The sequence below is a fragment of the Arctopsyche grandis genome, chromosome 1 (genome assembly GCF_051622035.1).
Source record: "Arctopsyche grandis isolate Sample6627 chromosome 1, ASM5162203v2, whole genome shotgun sequence".
Taxonomy (NCBI): Eukaryota; Metazoa; Arthropoda; class Insecta; order Trichoptera; family Hydropsychidae; genus Arctopsyche; species Arctopsyche grandis.
Genome location: NC_135355.1, coordinates 4406950 through 4423070, shown reverse-complemented (window position 1 = coordinate 4423070; position 16121 = coordinate 4406950). Strand labels below are relative to the sequence as shown.

Genomic DNA, 16121 nt, shown 5'->3' with positions numbered 1-16121 from the left:
TTTTTCGAATGGCTCCTATTCCAAGAGCTATTCGACTTCTTAATGAAATCGTTGCTGCCGAGACTGAATGTGATATTTTCCACCTTAGTGAGCGTAAATTGTCGGAAATTACTCTAACCCATTTATCTGGTAGTCTGCGCTCATCATTGTTTTGATGATTGATTGTGATTTATGAGTGAAATTTTGATTAACTCTCTTCCATTTGGGCCTTACAGGGATGTTTTGTATTTGTAGTTGTTTCTTACATATTTATTGAAACTGGCTGTAGGTGCAAGGCATTCCTTATGTTATATTTTATTTGATATTTTTACTTTATCTGTTATTATTAAAATGCTATTTTTTATGTTTATGTATGGATGTATTTATGTTTATGTTTAATTGTTATTTTGTGTTATAATTTTGACCATTGTGGCGCTTTAGGAATTCCTGTTATGCCACAAAGGTCTGTTTAGAATAAATAAATAAATAAATAAATATCTATTCGTTATTTGCCCTCCATCAGATTTGTCGCTAAAAAAACCGGTTAAATTTTTCAACAGTCATGATGATCTTCTTTTTAAAAGAAATACAAAAATTTTCATGGTTTCGAAAATGCACTTTTTGATCAAATAACTCCGCAGCTCAAACGTCAAAACAAGCATCGCATATATGCATCTCTTTCTCGCGTCTCTATTGCTACATATCGCCATCTCTCTCGCACTCCCGTTTCCAAAGCGCATGTGTAAGTTGCGCTTGAAAGCTACAAGCTCAGTCAGTCAACGGCTTTCGTGGAGGTTGCTTGTGTCGGTTTTTTCGAAAATTCGGTTGCGATTTCGCGAACGCGTGTTCGAATATTGGCGAAAATTAGTGGAAAAGCTTCCCGAACGTTTTCCCCATCTTCGGATTTGGATTGTTTTGAATTTTGATTGAATTCGCTGGAATCGGATTGGATTCCGTGGAACGGTTATATGTATGTTTGTGAGTTTGAATTTATTCCTGTTGCCGATCGAGTAGTGGTGTGGTTGTTTGTTCGTTGTCTTCTTCGGTGAGTTGATTATTTTATTTATGTATGTACTATACGTTTTTATTATTGTGTAGTTGTTTGATGGAAATGTCAGAAAATCACGCTAAAGGTTAGTTAGATATCAAATTTGTATGTAGTGCGATTTAATCTGTATTCAAATTGTTCTGACGTTTATTATGAGAATTTGTAATTTTTTTTATAATCTGGGAAAATACTGATGTACGATCGTGGAATTCTGACCGTAAACTTTTTTGTGCAATGTATTTATAATCAACCTAAAATTGAGGCGCACGTCAAGTAATGCAACTTTAAGTGTTGCAAATTTTTATCTACTTACTTATGTATGAAACGTCAAATTTGAAAGTGAAATTTTCAGTTCCAAAATCACTATTTATATTCGATTTTCACAATTTGTTATTATTTATTTTGATTCGTTATGTCCAGAATCATGAATCGTATTACAGAGCATTTTTAATTATTGTTAAACGCAAAACATAATATGTATTCAATGTTTTGCGAGATGTTTATCGACATCAGGTAAAGAGGACTCACGCCACTTTCAAAAATAACGGCTCATATGGAGATTTTATTGTTTCGTAAATATATAAAAATATGCTTAAAATTTTGTTCATTTATTTGATGTTTTTCGGCGTGTAATTTTTTTGTTCAAACGTTTTAAAATTACAGAATATTTAAGTATGTATATATGTGTATATACATATGTATGTACATCTGGCCGTAGCCACGAATTTTTTCAGGAGCGGGGGAGCTGAAACACACCCTCCTTCCGAAGTGTTTTAAAATAATATATATAAGCTTTTTTTGTTCCTAGAATTCGTAGAATATTAGAGTTATTATGTATATTTAAAAGAAATATTTATCCAGGGACTTCACGCGACTAGAATATCAAGCTTAGACATAATGGATTTTTCTGACTTTTTAGATTATTTGTTTATTCAATAAAATAAATAGAATATGTGTGTTCAATTCAAAGGGAAAATAAATCATTCACGATCGAGTGATATGTCTAGACATAATTCTCATATTTATAATATAATATTTTTTGAAATTTAAGGGTCTAGCGCTCCCATAGTCCCCCCCCCCCCCTTGGCTACGGCCGTGATGTATGTACAGACAGAAAATAATTGATATACATATGTAGTAAGTTATGTTAAAATTTGTATGTACTTATAAAAGAAAATCAATTTGGTTTTTGATACATATGCATATTATATTATTTTATTTTACATACACATATACCCCAATGCGCCTTCCTGGACAATTCATTACAAACATGAAGCATTTTATTATTACATAAATCACTGTATTTCCAGAAGCTGAAGAACATGAAATAACAATTAATTAATTAATTACATAATTAATCCATTGAGATATCTATGGATTTAGATTTTGTACATAATTTTTATAAATTATACACACAATAAATACAGAAGATTTTGTGACAAAAGGAAAGATGATTTTTTGCCAATTTTGAGGAACCGTTTCAACAATGATCAGATAAAATTGGCAAACTCTGATAAGAAACGATTGATTTGGAGTCACAAACCCCCAAATCTAACCAGCAGTATAGCGGATCGAACCCACTGATCACTTGGTGCTAAACATACACGCTACCATTGAGCCATACTGCTGGCTATGGATACTAAAAAAAACTAATCAATGAAATTCGAAAGCAAACAACGAGTAGATATCACGATGAACAAGGATTGCCTATACATACATACGTATATTTGTTTTTAAAACAATATTTTTCAATAGACGTGTATTTGTTTTTTTTTTTTTTTTTAAATGCTTTTTATTAATAAGAAATTATGTTCACAATACATCTTACATATATTTTAATAGCTATTGATTTACTGATCATTTTCTATTTTACAATTTAATTTAATTTGGTTAGTAATCATAATATTATATTATTCTAATGTTAATCTACAGCATAATAGGAAAAAGAGCTCAAAAACCTATTTACAATCCTTATAAATGTTCATAATACATCTAATACATAATATTAATTAAAGACCCTCTAAAGTCGATGACCTAAAGCAGATTGTGTTTAGGTAATCTGTGTTTATTCCTGAAGGGTATAGACATTGGACGTGTATATGTATATTATATTATACACCAGTGTTTTTTTCCGGCTTCGCTCGGTATTTGTAATATAATATAATATAATGTTTGTAATATAATATAATAATGCTAGGCTTTGACTCACTATCTTCGAGAAGAATTATTGTCATTTCCAAATAAGTCATACTGCATATAAAAGATTGTACTTTTTTTTAATAGAACATTAAGGTACAATCAAAATGTTATTGCTGATTCATTTATTATATTCTGTCATATAATTATTATTAAGAGCGATTATATACGTATATGGTATAGTTTCTGATTAATCTAAATTGGTTCTTAATTTGCGATACCCGAGTGGGTACATATTTCGTGTATTAACTAACTAATAATATAAGAGCTTACAACGTATCTATGTATGTACGCTCGTCGTTCGCTATAAAGATGATTGATCAAATTAATCCATTTAACCGGGAATTTACTTCTGAAATTCGATTATATGTGTGTGTGTGTTGTGTGTTATACGCTCTCACAACGTTTGATAAGTTAATTCGGTCTAATTAAGATTGATCAATTGTATAATTGTGGGGTTGTGGGCCTTCTGCTCTGTTCTGGTTTGATTTTCTGTACGGTCTACTGGTCTACGATTAACCGGTCGGTTCGATTATGCCCTGTTGTCGCCGATTAATGATCTTCCCAGGCCAATCGCTTTGACTAATTCCATACATTTGCATTTCTCGGCCATGACGCAATTCGCCTAGAATTATCTAATTAAGCAAACTTTGGATTCGGACGCCGCCATCTTCAATTTTGCATACGTCGTTTTCGCGACGCGGCGCAATAAACTGACGCGCTTCGAACGGCAAATGTCTCGAATCGAATTGCAAAATTTGTATGTATTTCAATGAGAATATTTTAATACAACGATGCCGGTTCGTATTGTAAAAAATGATTTTCGTATTTTGTTAAATGGCTATGCTTAATGGGGCTGATAAGTATTATTATGATCGTTAATGCTGCCGAGGAGCATTTACATAAATACCTTTAATATATTATCAGCAGTGGTGTAGTCGGGCCAGGTCGCCGCCTTGGTACTTGTTTTTGAGCCGGGTCGCCGCTCTGGTACTTTGATTAATATAAAAATTGTTTTTCGAGTACAATTAAAAAATATTTCGATTAAAATTTTGTATTCCAAATATTGTGAGCAGACTCTCGTTCTAACACTCGATGATCACAATCGAATAGTAATCTGAGCACATTCAAAACTTAAAAGACGTCTAATGAAATTTATTGGCTTTTTTATCTAAAACCACACAAAACTTCGATAGAAAACATTCTGTGAACTATTGACCATACGCACTTGAGAATAGATAATATGAGGGAACTCAGCTTAAATGAATAGTCATCTCTGAATTCACATGTTAAAATTTGATAGTTTTTTGACATATGTATACATATATATGTATATAGTTTTAGCATTGCTTAAAAGAAATGTTGCTGTTGACACACAAACACGGGTTTTGCAAAATCAAAACTATTGAAGAGGATACATTATGGAAGTTTTTATAAAATATAAGAAAATACATCATAATTTCAACAAGTAAGAATATTTGTTAATTATTATTTGATTTTTTTTATAAATATTTGAACTACCAATATTAGGATACAACCTTTTTTTTAGTAAAGAAAAAAGTGGGAGGGGGGGGGGTCGTAAAAATTAAACACCGACCTGGTTCTTTTTTATTTAGCACTACACCACTGATTATCAGTATAGTTTTCATGGTAGATTTATGTAGTGTTTAATATGTGTATGGCTTTATACAATTTAACGATTGATTTTATACGTTTTGTATGTAGTATGTATGTATGTCATCATCATCACGATCATAATTCATCGTCCACTGCTGAATGTAGGCTTCTATATTTTTTTTCTTGATTTAATCTAATCATCTTATTTGTGGCCTTGAGTATCCTTCGAATTGCTTAAAAACAGTTGTTCGAAATAAACAGCTCAAAAATCAATGCCCCATGTAAGGGCGCAGACACACGGAATGGTATGCGGCAAGGGTTTTTTTGTTCGAAAACATTATACGCTAACCAATTGTCTATGCTTATAATATCGTACGAATTAACAATGACATAAGACACGTCCATTCACAGCTAGAGTCTAACTAGTCTTAATTTAATTTCGAGCAAAACTACTCAAATGACATTTTACCTTGGAAATGTGGCTTTACACTCTTTTGGGTACCATTTTAGAACTCATGCTGACCAAATTTCTTTAATTCTTCTAGGTTCATATCTTCTAGCTACTAACTGCATAACTAATTGTCGCCATCTCAATTCTCATAACTAATTATTTTGTTTTATACAAACCTTCTTTACGTTTCACTTACGATTTCAATTCAGGTAAAAATTTGCCTCTTATCCGATCGTTTTCATACTTTGCCATATTGCTCATTTTGGTCATCAATATAAGTAAATGGATCCTCCGCCTTAAGTTTCACTTCGCCAATTGGTCTGAAAAACTTCCTACATTATTCCGATCGCTTTGAAACTTTGCAATTTTGCGAGGTTTGGCCACCGATAGTGATTTTGTTTGCCTTTCCATCCTCTACTCATTTTTATAAACCTCCTTTACTTTTCACTTACGATTACAATTCAGGTAAAAATTTGCCTCTTATCCGATCGTTTTCATACTTTGCCATATTGCTCATTTTGGTCATCAATATAAGTAAATGGATCCTCCGCCATTACGATAGAGATAAAATATCGTTTAAGACGCGTTTGAAGTTTGCAAATTTGAAATCTGGGTGACGTCTATGTAGTCTTTAGATGGCGGTACATAGATGGCGGTAGTAAAATAAAATTATTGGTATTTTTATTCAAAATAATAATTTATATATCTTAATATTATATACAAAACTAAAAAAGGGGTTTGTTTTTTTACAAGGCTATTATTTGCTTCTTCTCGTTGTGTCGAGTATATTTTGCATCTAAATTGTACATTCACTTCATTACTAGATAAAAGCATCGGTTGAAAACTTTCTGCTTTAGATTAATATGATACAAATTTTCGATTTGAATTATGCATGTCGAATAAAATTGAATGAAAACTCAACTCGGCGTTGAGTGTGAAGTAATCATATAAGAATTTGTTTCGACGACAAAAAAAATTCTATCGAAAAAATGCCGGTAGCCAAATTCGAAACAAGCACAATTTACACACATCATTAGAATTTTAATCGAAATTTTTCCAGATAAGAGACTCGTAGAGCGTGTCGATTATTTGACGCTTTTTTACGGTTCTTTTTAATAACGGTGATAATTTTGTGTGGAATTAATTGAACCGGAATTCGAATTATGTATCTACAATGTATAGGAGACAAATGTCACCCGTCGGTGATTCATTCCGGTTATATACGCGAGGAAAATATTGTTCCTTCACGAATCGTTTAATCTGAGGCTATTATTCTCGTCGGGGAATTAATTGTGTGGCCGAAGAAAGGAAAGAAAGAGAGGAAGACGTTAAAAGCCAGGGAAGAAAGATGTCGGCCGTGGCGACAAATAAAACTAGATGTTATCATAAAAAGAGTTATCGCACACCCTGAGCACAAAGTCGCTACCGAACGGCTTATTCAGCGGATTTTTAAAAAGAAACCAGTCTTTTTGTATACCTGTCTTATATTATAATATAGCAGAGATTTGATCCGGACTTCGGTACAATGCACAATGTTGCCCATCGAGATTGAAAGATTAATCTCAATGTGGATCGTTGGCCAAATTCGGTGGCAAATCAGGTGTCAACGAACGTGAAATATGTTGTGTGTTAGATTTTTTTTTTTTGATTAGCTGTTGAAAAGCCTTTTTTATGGTTAATAATAATAAATTACGTTACGGCTAATTCATCGTGGGACTTGCATTTTTTTTAAACAGAATGGGCGGTATGAAAAATGAATCGGATAAAATTCGCAAATTGAAATTAAATACGATATTACGTATGCAAATTAATCGTAGCGAGATATGCGTGTTTTTTATGCTTGAACATTTTTTTTTTGAAGTATCGCTGTAGTTTTTTCATGTTCAAATTGACTTTTATTACATATTTAAGTGTTGTGGGAATGGTTTTTACTAATGAAAAACTGTCATTAAGATAAAATGAAAAGAATGTATGTAGGTATGTGTTTGTAAAGTGATGTAATGCATGTTTCAGTTCGAGTCGTTTTGTAACGAATCTTCGATGTTCGGAAATTAAATTATTGGAATAATTCGTCGTGCCATAGATGGATCAATTTCATTACCATAAAAACTTTATGGTAATGAAATTCCGTTCGGGCGAAAGTGGGAAAAAAGCGCGTCGGCAGCCGGCGTCAGCTTCTAATTGCGTCTTTTTTTCTGTCGGAGATAACACGTGATGATATCCGAGAATGAGAGAAACGGAGGCTGGGGATTTTCCGAGAGCCGGTCCTGGTTTCCCGGTTTCCCGAGCAATTAACCCGCTCCGCGCAAATATTTACACGTAAAACTTTCCCGGAAACCGGCTGCATTAATGACGAAACTTTTAGCACCATAAAAAATATGCTAAAGAGGAGTCCTCGATGCAGGTCTGCGTCGGCAAAAAGTGATGATAAAAATTGGAGCGAAATTCAACTTGCATTTATTCAAATTATTTTGCACGTGCATATATGTACATACATACATACACAGTTGGGTTTAAAATAACGCTTTTTTAACCATAATATTTTTTTTTAATTATTTTTAATTTAAGATTTACATATATGTAATTGTTTAATATGAAAAATGACATATTTGGCCAAAAATCAATATATATCGTGTATTACCCTACAAGAAGCTACACGCCAAATTTGAAATTTATATATACATATGAGAGTTAAAACTATAAATATTTATTATATATTAGAGATAACGAGAACCAATAGTGCAAATTTCATAAAATATAGAGTGAATTATAGGCGTTTAAACAATTAAAATCTGATAAGGCCGTGTCATGGCGAACAGTTTACGCCTTGTTAAACAACGCTTGTTAAACGTCAGGAAGATTTACTTTCCCCGTTTTTAAAACGCGTTGTATACGATATTTTATCTCCCACGTAATGGCAGACGATACATTAACGTGTATTGATGACCAAAATTAGCAATATGGCAAAGTATGAAAACGATCGGATAAGAGATAAAAATGACCACTAACACGAAAGCCATGTGAAACGTAAAGGTGGTATGTAAAAATGGTGAAAACTACCTACCTACCTACATATGAACAATATAAAACGCCGATTAAAAAATAAATTAATTAAGTAATTAAATAAATTTTAATCAAATAATTAAATAAATAGATTTTAATTAATCAATTAAATAAATAGATTTTAATTAATTAATTAGTATAATAAATTATCAATAAAAGGCGTTAAATTCTCAGAGATTTAGCGCCGTCTATTTGCCTAGTGAAAAAATTGGTATCGAATAGTATATATAGAAGTTTTTTTCTTTTGTTATTATTAGAGGTAGGATAGTCACAGTGCTATCCATTGTTCGGCAAACCTTTAACAATGCATTTACAACCTTTGAACAATACACGGCCCCCTCAGGCTCCGGTGACTAGTTATTATATTCGTATATACGTTTTGGCAGTGGTTTAGCTGTGACGTACATATGCATGCCGAATTGAAACGACTATTATTGTACGGCGAGCGTCAACTCAGACAGAATACTGATATTATATATATACTAGCTTTATTACCCTGCTTCACTCGGTATTTGTAATATAAACATGACTAATCTAATAATACATATTTGATTACATTTATTTGAATAGTTTTATGATCGTTTTATGATTTTATTTTGGATCGGAAAAAAGCGAGTTCCGATTTGAAAAAAGCGATTTGTTCGATGACGTCAGAACAATAGACTGTCGACTATTAATTAAATTGACGAAAAATACGTAGGTACACATGTACCTTTTACCAACTTTAGTTTTTTTATATGTAAGATATATAAATAACAATATAAATAAATAATAAATGCTTAGTTTGAAATATTAGAGATGCAAACATTAACCATAAAACAATATTTTATACTAAATCATTAGATATACATATGTGAATATATTTAATAGTAGATAGAAGTTGATTTGTTCAAGTATAAAACAGGCTGTAGAAATCAATGCCAAACATAAAACCTTCACACTCTGATCATGACTAATTTAAATATCATATAAATAATCGGTTTTATATAAGCCTTCTTAGTTATTTATTATATTTGACTAATACAGGCTATTTTTTATTGGGATTGTAAATTAACCTAATCTTAGACAATACTCAATAGGACATAATCCAGCAGCTGATTGCCGATCATACTATATTCAATGTATCTACGTGTAATTGTAGTTTTTTCAGTTACCTCATGATCTGGTATCATCTGCTGGAACGAGTCCGATTTATAAACTTGAAATAAACGTCGTGGGATTATGGAGTTTGAATTTGGTGAATTGATCTCCTCCAGTCAAAGATACGAGGATTTAGTTTGTGGTTATTTCGAGCTGTCTTAGCGGTCAAGCGATTAAGATTTCACGATAGAAAGACCTCTAGGGACTGCCACGACACTTCCAAATTAATAACCGCCGACTTGTATCTTGATCGGCTAACTTTTGAGAAACTTTCTCGGTAACTTCTTATTTTTATATACGGTTTCCACATCTGAAGCGATTGAGACATCCGCGTCGTCTTGTCTTACTTTCCCGTTTCTCTCTCTCTATCTCTCTTCCCTTCTCTCGTTTCGAATTCGGTAAAAATACATACGCGCATTGTGTTATATGTATGTATGTGTCTATGTGATATGTGAGAAGGATGACCATAGTTTGGTGTCGAAACTTTGGTGTTGTGATGGTTCGCGTATTGTTTTGATGGTTACAAAACGAACCGCACGAACATTTGCATTGTTACGCAGTCACGTATTCCCATTACAATTTGTATGGTAATGAGCATCGAACTTTTTTACGTGTTGAATTTTCATAATTCGTGTTAACACGTTACGGCCGGAATGATGCGGAGGGTGAAGTTTTGATCCATATCGTTGTATTTTAATTGTTTCGAAAATTTTGGGTTTCATTTGTGTGTGTTTTTTTGGGTTTAGTTCGAAGTTTCGGATACTATGCAAGTTGAATTCATTATATTGACATTGACTTCATTATATTTCGTAATACCGAGTATAAAATGTGGATATGTTGGACTTTGAGCTCTTTCGAAAACCCTCTATGGTTTGTTGAGGTACCATTATCGACTGATAAGTGTAGATTTGCGTAGTGGAATAGTATTTTTATTTTTATAGTAGATTAGTCAAATTACTGGTGAAAGTTAAAAAACAAAAGTAAGAAATATCAAAAAAATTAACATCCATGTTCTAAGTTAAAGTTCATGGTTTAAGTTAGAGTATCACGAGCAAAGATAGGCGTTGGGATGATACTTTTGGCACAAAAAATGGTTCACTATTGTCAACTATGCTTTTTCTCTCTTGCTTTGTATACTAATGGAGCGATCTATTGTTATATGACGAGTACCCAGCCAACTTCGAAGACTATCATGAGCAGATATCGGTGGCTAGGATTCTTTAGCCACTTAATCGCCATAAGCGCACCGGTGCGCGCTCTTTCGTGATTGAGACTATGACTCGAAATTAATTTTGGTTTCTTCACAGTGACATCTAATAATTATTATTTACAAATTATTTTGATTTGTTTATTGGTTGGGTTAATACGAAGAGTTCTCTAAATTGATAAATCACCAATTCTATCCGTAAATTTTGATCATGAGTATGGCAAAGTGCTCAATCTGCCATAGCGAGAGGGGGGCGAAAAGGGAAAAAACTATCAGAACAGTGTGGACAAATGCGACAGTGTGGACGATAGACGTCACCGTGAACGAAGATGTAGTTTTTTCAAACGTGACATTTCCGCATATATTGATAACCAAACCGAGCAAAATGGCAAAGTTTGAAAACGATTGGATAAGAACCCAACTTTCTTCTGACTAGAAATCGTAAGTGAAAGTAAGAAGAGGTTAGTAAAAATATCCTGTGATGCTAATGGAATTGAAAAAAGTCAATATTTTTCCTTAGTTTGTTATATATTTAAGAGGGTAGTGTCAAGGGTTGGCACTAAACACAAAAATACATAAAATAATCGAATCGGTTTCTAAAAAAATGGTTCACTATTATCAATCACTATTGTCCTACATAGCAAGAGAGCAAAAAAATAGGTTGACAATATTGAACCATTTTTTGTGGGCAAGAAGCAATTTGTCCGCCGATCTCTGATCACGAGATAGAATTGGGTAGGGGAAAAATTGATGAAAGTTCACCTTTTCATAGTAGATTTTCATTATTAGATTTCTGTTGTAGAGATTTGGTTGATTCTATAACTCAAATCAATCGCTTCCTTTTAGAATTTGCTGATTTTATCTGACTTAATTTTTGAGATAATACTACATAAAATCAATCGGCCTACTCTTTCCCTAGTTTCTTTCATTCATTTTCGCAATAAAGAAAAATATCCACTCAACTAAAGTATTTTGATCGAATAGTGTTCGGTTGATCCCCTACGTTACAGCTTCTCCACACTTTCAGCTATTTATGCCTTAAAGCTCGCAAAATCAACTGAAATGAGATAAAGTTTGTGTTCGTTGACAGTTAACATGGATTGTATGTATGTTGGTATATAAAATAAAATTAATGTCTTATACAAACTTTTCGGAAATGCTTCAAGCATTTCTGTATCACGGAAACTTTTCAACTATTCCGATCTCGTTATAGAGTTGATTTAGACGCCGACGACGATTTGTTCGAGCGAAGTTCAACGTTTTAATCATATCGGCGACGACACACACACGGGAAAAGTGTATCGTTTTAAAAGCGACCGTTTTGGCCTCGAGCCAGCCGCACTCCAGCCATAGACTTGTAACGAATTTAAACCGAGAGAGTTTAAAACTTAACGGGAAGTCTCGTTTGTCGTTTATTTCAATACAAAGGATCCGCTTCCATCCGGTCCAAAAACATCATACATCACACTATACATACATATACATGCATCCATGGAATCGTAGATCAATATCCTGGTGATTTTCACCCCTCAATTCCAATTCGCACTCCCGTTTATTTGCATGCGATTACTTTTTGGGCCAATAATGAGCCAGGCCCTCTATGTGTACTCCAGGTGTCGGATCTCTCTCTCCCTTTGCCAAAGTTGGCCGACTAATGAGTGACACCCCGGGGTGAGCCTCGGGGATTAAAAGGTCCTCGTCCCCTGGCATTTCTCCCTTTTCTTTCCCTTCGGCCTCAGACAAGGCGGCAAGTCGAAAATTAGAACCCTTTCCCGAGTTCGCCGAGGGGAAATTAAAATTTTTAACTCTGCTCAAAGTCGGCAGGAGTGTCACCGCTTAAACGTCAATTACATTCACCGTCGGGAGAGGAAAAAATAGCGTCTCTGGGTATTTCGGGTGTTTGCGTTTTATAAATATTCCGAAAAGTTTCAGAGTGTTCCGTCAATCGGCGAAATTCAAAAGGGAAAGTTGAACGTTCGAAAAATGTTTGGTATAAAGCTATTCGACGTAGGTATATTTACCTGTATATCTAAGTATTTATGTATATTCCGTCACAAATCGGCTCTGAGTTTCGGTGTCAGAATGGGTATTTGGTTACTAGACGTTACAAAATTTCGTGAAAGCTTCATTGAAATATTAGTCAGATGTCGAACGATAAACAAAGCCGTTTGGATCATTGATTCCGTACAAAAATGTGGTCAAAAGATTGGAGTCATCAAATTTGGTGTAGTATTGTACAAATTATGCTATTGCTATTTGCTCATAAAATCGGTATCACCTCCCTCTCGCGAATTCGGCAAGCAATACATTTGTTCGGCGTGAAGGTTGGAGTCCAACAAGGGTCAGTACTAAGTCGACTGATCTTTAACTTGATCATGGATCACTTTAAGGTAAACGGACTATGCGCGAAAACACACTGAGTAGGACAAGGTACGTGTTTTATTTTAAATACTTTCGAACATGCGAAAAAAACGCAGCACCCCTAGTTGGATCATGGTACATAGACCCAAATATCACTCCTTGGAGTTTTTTCGATATTTCTTCCTTGTGATCGATAACGGTGAATCTCATATTTGAAAAAATGTAGGAGAACTTGTCGGTTGTATATGGATATGATTACACGTGCGACCTCCTAAACAAATTCATTCTGCACGTGCACATTGGGAAGACAAGGACACATGACATCCCATACCACTCAGTGTGTTTTCGCTCTATTTCGCACAATGCGATTGCGCACACGAAAATCGCGAATATGGAATTTTATAAGGCACTTTAAGTTCTCTTTAGTATAATAGTTTGCTTGAGTAACTCTCGATGTATGGAATTTGAGGGTGCCAGATGTTCCGTGATCGAGATTTTAGTGACGTGTGCGGGATCGCTTTTTGCATAATAATCACTGAACTATGTTCGGTGTGGAGGTTGGAGTCCATCAAGGGTCAGTACTGAGTCAACTGATCTTTAGCTTGATCATGGACCACTTTACGGTAGATAAGCAACGTCACTTCTGCTTTAGTGACTTTAAATGACCAATTCATCGAAATCCCATCAGCTTCCACATATACACGGCGTGGCAATCTCCATGAAATGGTACACGGCTGTTGGGTCACGGAATCAGGCAATTAATCAGCGCACAGTGGTGCATTGCATCACCTCTGGCGAAGACAATGCGTGCACAATGCACTATGCACAGGTACTTGTTTGCGATACTTGCACGGCTAGGGAGCAGCCCCTTTGTCAGTGTGCACCGTCGACCGGTGCATTACCATAACAAAGTATTGCATTACCATTTTAATGGAGGGCCACAGTTCATTTACTGTGCGCCGCTCACTTAATCCACGTGGATTTATTTAGAAGAACCGCTCCGGTTCGGCGAACACGCGGTCTTATTGTTTAATTGCCGCCGATTACACGAGACTGCATACTACACTAATTTTTACGACGATTTTGCACGTGCGCAGTGGTCCGGTACTTCTACGGGTAAAATAACTTATTAAAAGTGATCTTTACTTAAATTTATTCAATGTATGTACGTATGTATGTATAATATGTATATGCGCACAATATGACAAGTCAACAACAAAGTAAATTTTTATTATTACAAGGTTTTTATAAGTTTTACTTCGTCAATTGGTCTGACAAACTTCCTACATTATTCCGATTGCTTTGAAACTTTGCAATTTTGCGAGGTTTGGCCACCGATAGTGATTTTGTTTGCCTTTCCATCCTCTACTCATTTTTATAAACCTCCTTTACTTTTCACTTACGATTACAATTCAGGAAAAAATTTGCTTCTTATACGATCGTTTGCATACTTTGCCATATTGCTCGTTTTGGTCATCAATATAAGTAAATGGATCCTCCGCCATTACGATAGAGATAAAATATCGTTTAAAACGCGTTTGAAGTTTGAAAATTTGAAATCTGGGTGACGTCTATGTAGTCTTTAGTTGTATACATAGATGGCGGTAGTAAAATAAAATTATTGGTATTTTTATTAAAAATAATAATTTATATATCTTAATATTATGTCAGATTTTAATTCTTTAAATACCTATATATTTATAATTTTCACACTATATCTCATAAAATTTGCATTATAGGCTCTCATTATCTGTCATATACATTTTTACTGTATTTTTATTATAATAAGCTCTTTATTGGTTTCAAAGTGCTAACGAGCAGCATAGACTAGTGGGTAGCATATAATACTTTCGAACAAAGTGGTCACGGGTTCAATCTCACCGGTTGCTAATAACCTTGGAAATGTGCTCCAGGTCGATCGTTTCCTATCAGAGTTTGCCATTTTACCTGATTTTCATTGAAACGATTCCAAAAAATTGGCAACCCTTACCCATTTCTCGCAAATTTCGAGCTATTCATCGTCTTGCAGTTCGCCAATTTCTATAATTAGATCTTGCAAAAATTTCTGCATAGATGTCACTGTGCATAATGTTTGTATGAATTTGCTCGAAATATGAAAATCTGAAAACATTGGCTAACTCTGAAAGGAAACGATCGACTTGGAGTCACAAACCAAGGTCTGGCTCGAAAACATTATATGCTAACTACTAGTCCACGCTGCTGGTTATGTAGAGGCTTATTCATATACATTTTCACTTCATTACGCTTTAATATATTTTGCAATTTGTAATTTGACAGAGATGAAGTTTTGACTGGTTTATAAACTACAAATCGCATAAATATTGAAAACCAATCTTGAAAGAAGCAACATTTTGTAGACAAAAACTGATTTACGTATGTGGAGTTTGATCCATTTTTGATACTAAATATACATATATTGGGAATTATTTATGCTATCATTTAATATAATATTCAGCTTTTCTCATATCTGATAAGTCCCAAAAGTATATTTTACTTATATAGCATTATTATAGAATTTTAATTATATAAATTCATTGTGAAAACGGTTGATTGGAACTTAATTAGTTTTACATAAATTGTATTTGACCCAATTTAAATTAAAATTATACATATTATATATTAAGAAAGTGTTATCCTTATCATTTCTTATGTATATTTATGACCTATTCGTTCTTTGTTTGCATTTATCGAACGTCGCACTACTGGTTTGGCCTTTCATTAAAGGTCAAATTATTGATTTTCAGAAAAGGACGCCGAGGAAGACTCTGGTTCCCAGATTTCTTTAAGTGATAAGTCTTGTTCTTACCCCCCTTTTCCTGCACCCAGTTTTTTCCCGAACTTTTTTTCTAATGGGGTAATATATTTATTTTTTTTAATTCCGCCTAAAGATTCAGTGCGCCTCTTGATAAATGTTAAGGGAACGTCGCCGAATTTAGTGCAAAAAGTCACCGGGTCAAATACCATAAATTTTACCTGCGGTCCAGCTCGTTGTTTCGGAGATTTTGTTCTCTCTTTTTGTATTTATTTTTGTTTTGTTT

General features: G+C 34.0%; 1 protein-coding gene across 1 annotated transcript in view; it reads left to right on the top strand.

The window, feature by feature from the left end:
- Nucleotides 1-749: 749 nt before the first annotated feature.
- The window catches only part of LOC143915144 (uncharacterized), a 117009-nt gene continuing 101637 nt past the window's right edge, over nucleotides 750-16121 (top strand). Inside the window, exon 1 of the mRNA XM_077435612.1 lies at nucleotides 750-1024. The gene's annotated coding sequence lies outside the window, so the exon portion shown is untranslated. The remainder of the gene's footprint in view (nucleotides 1025-16121) is intronic.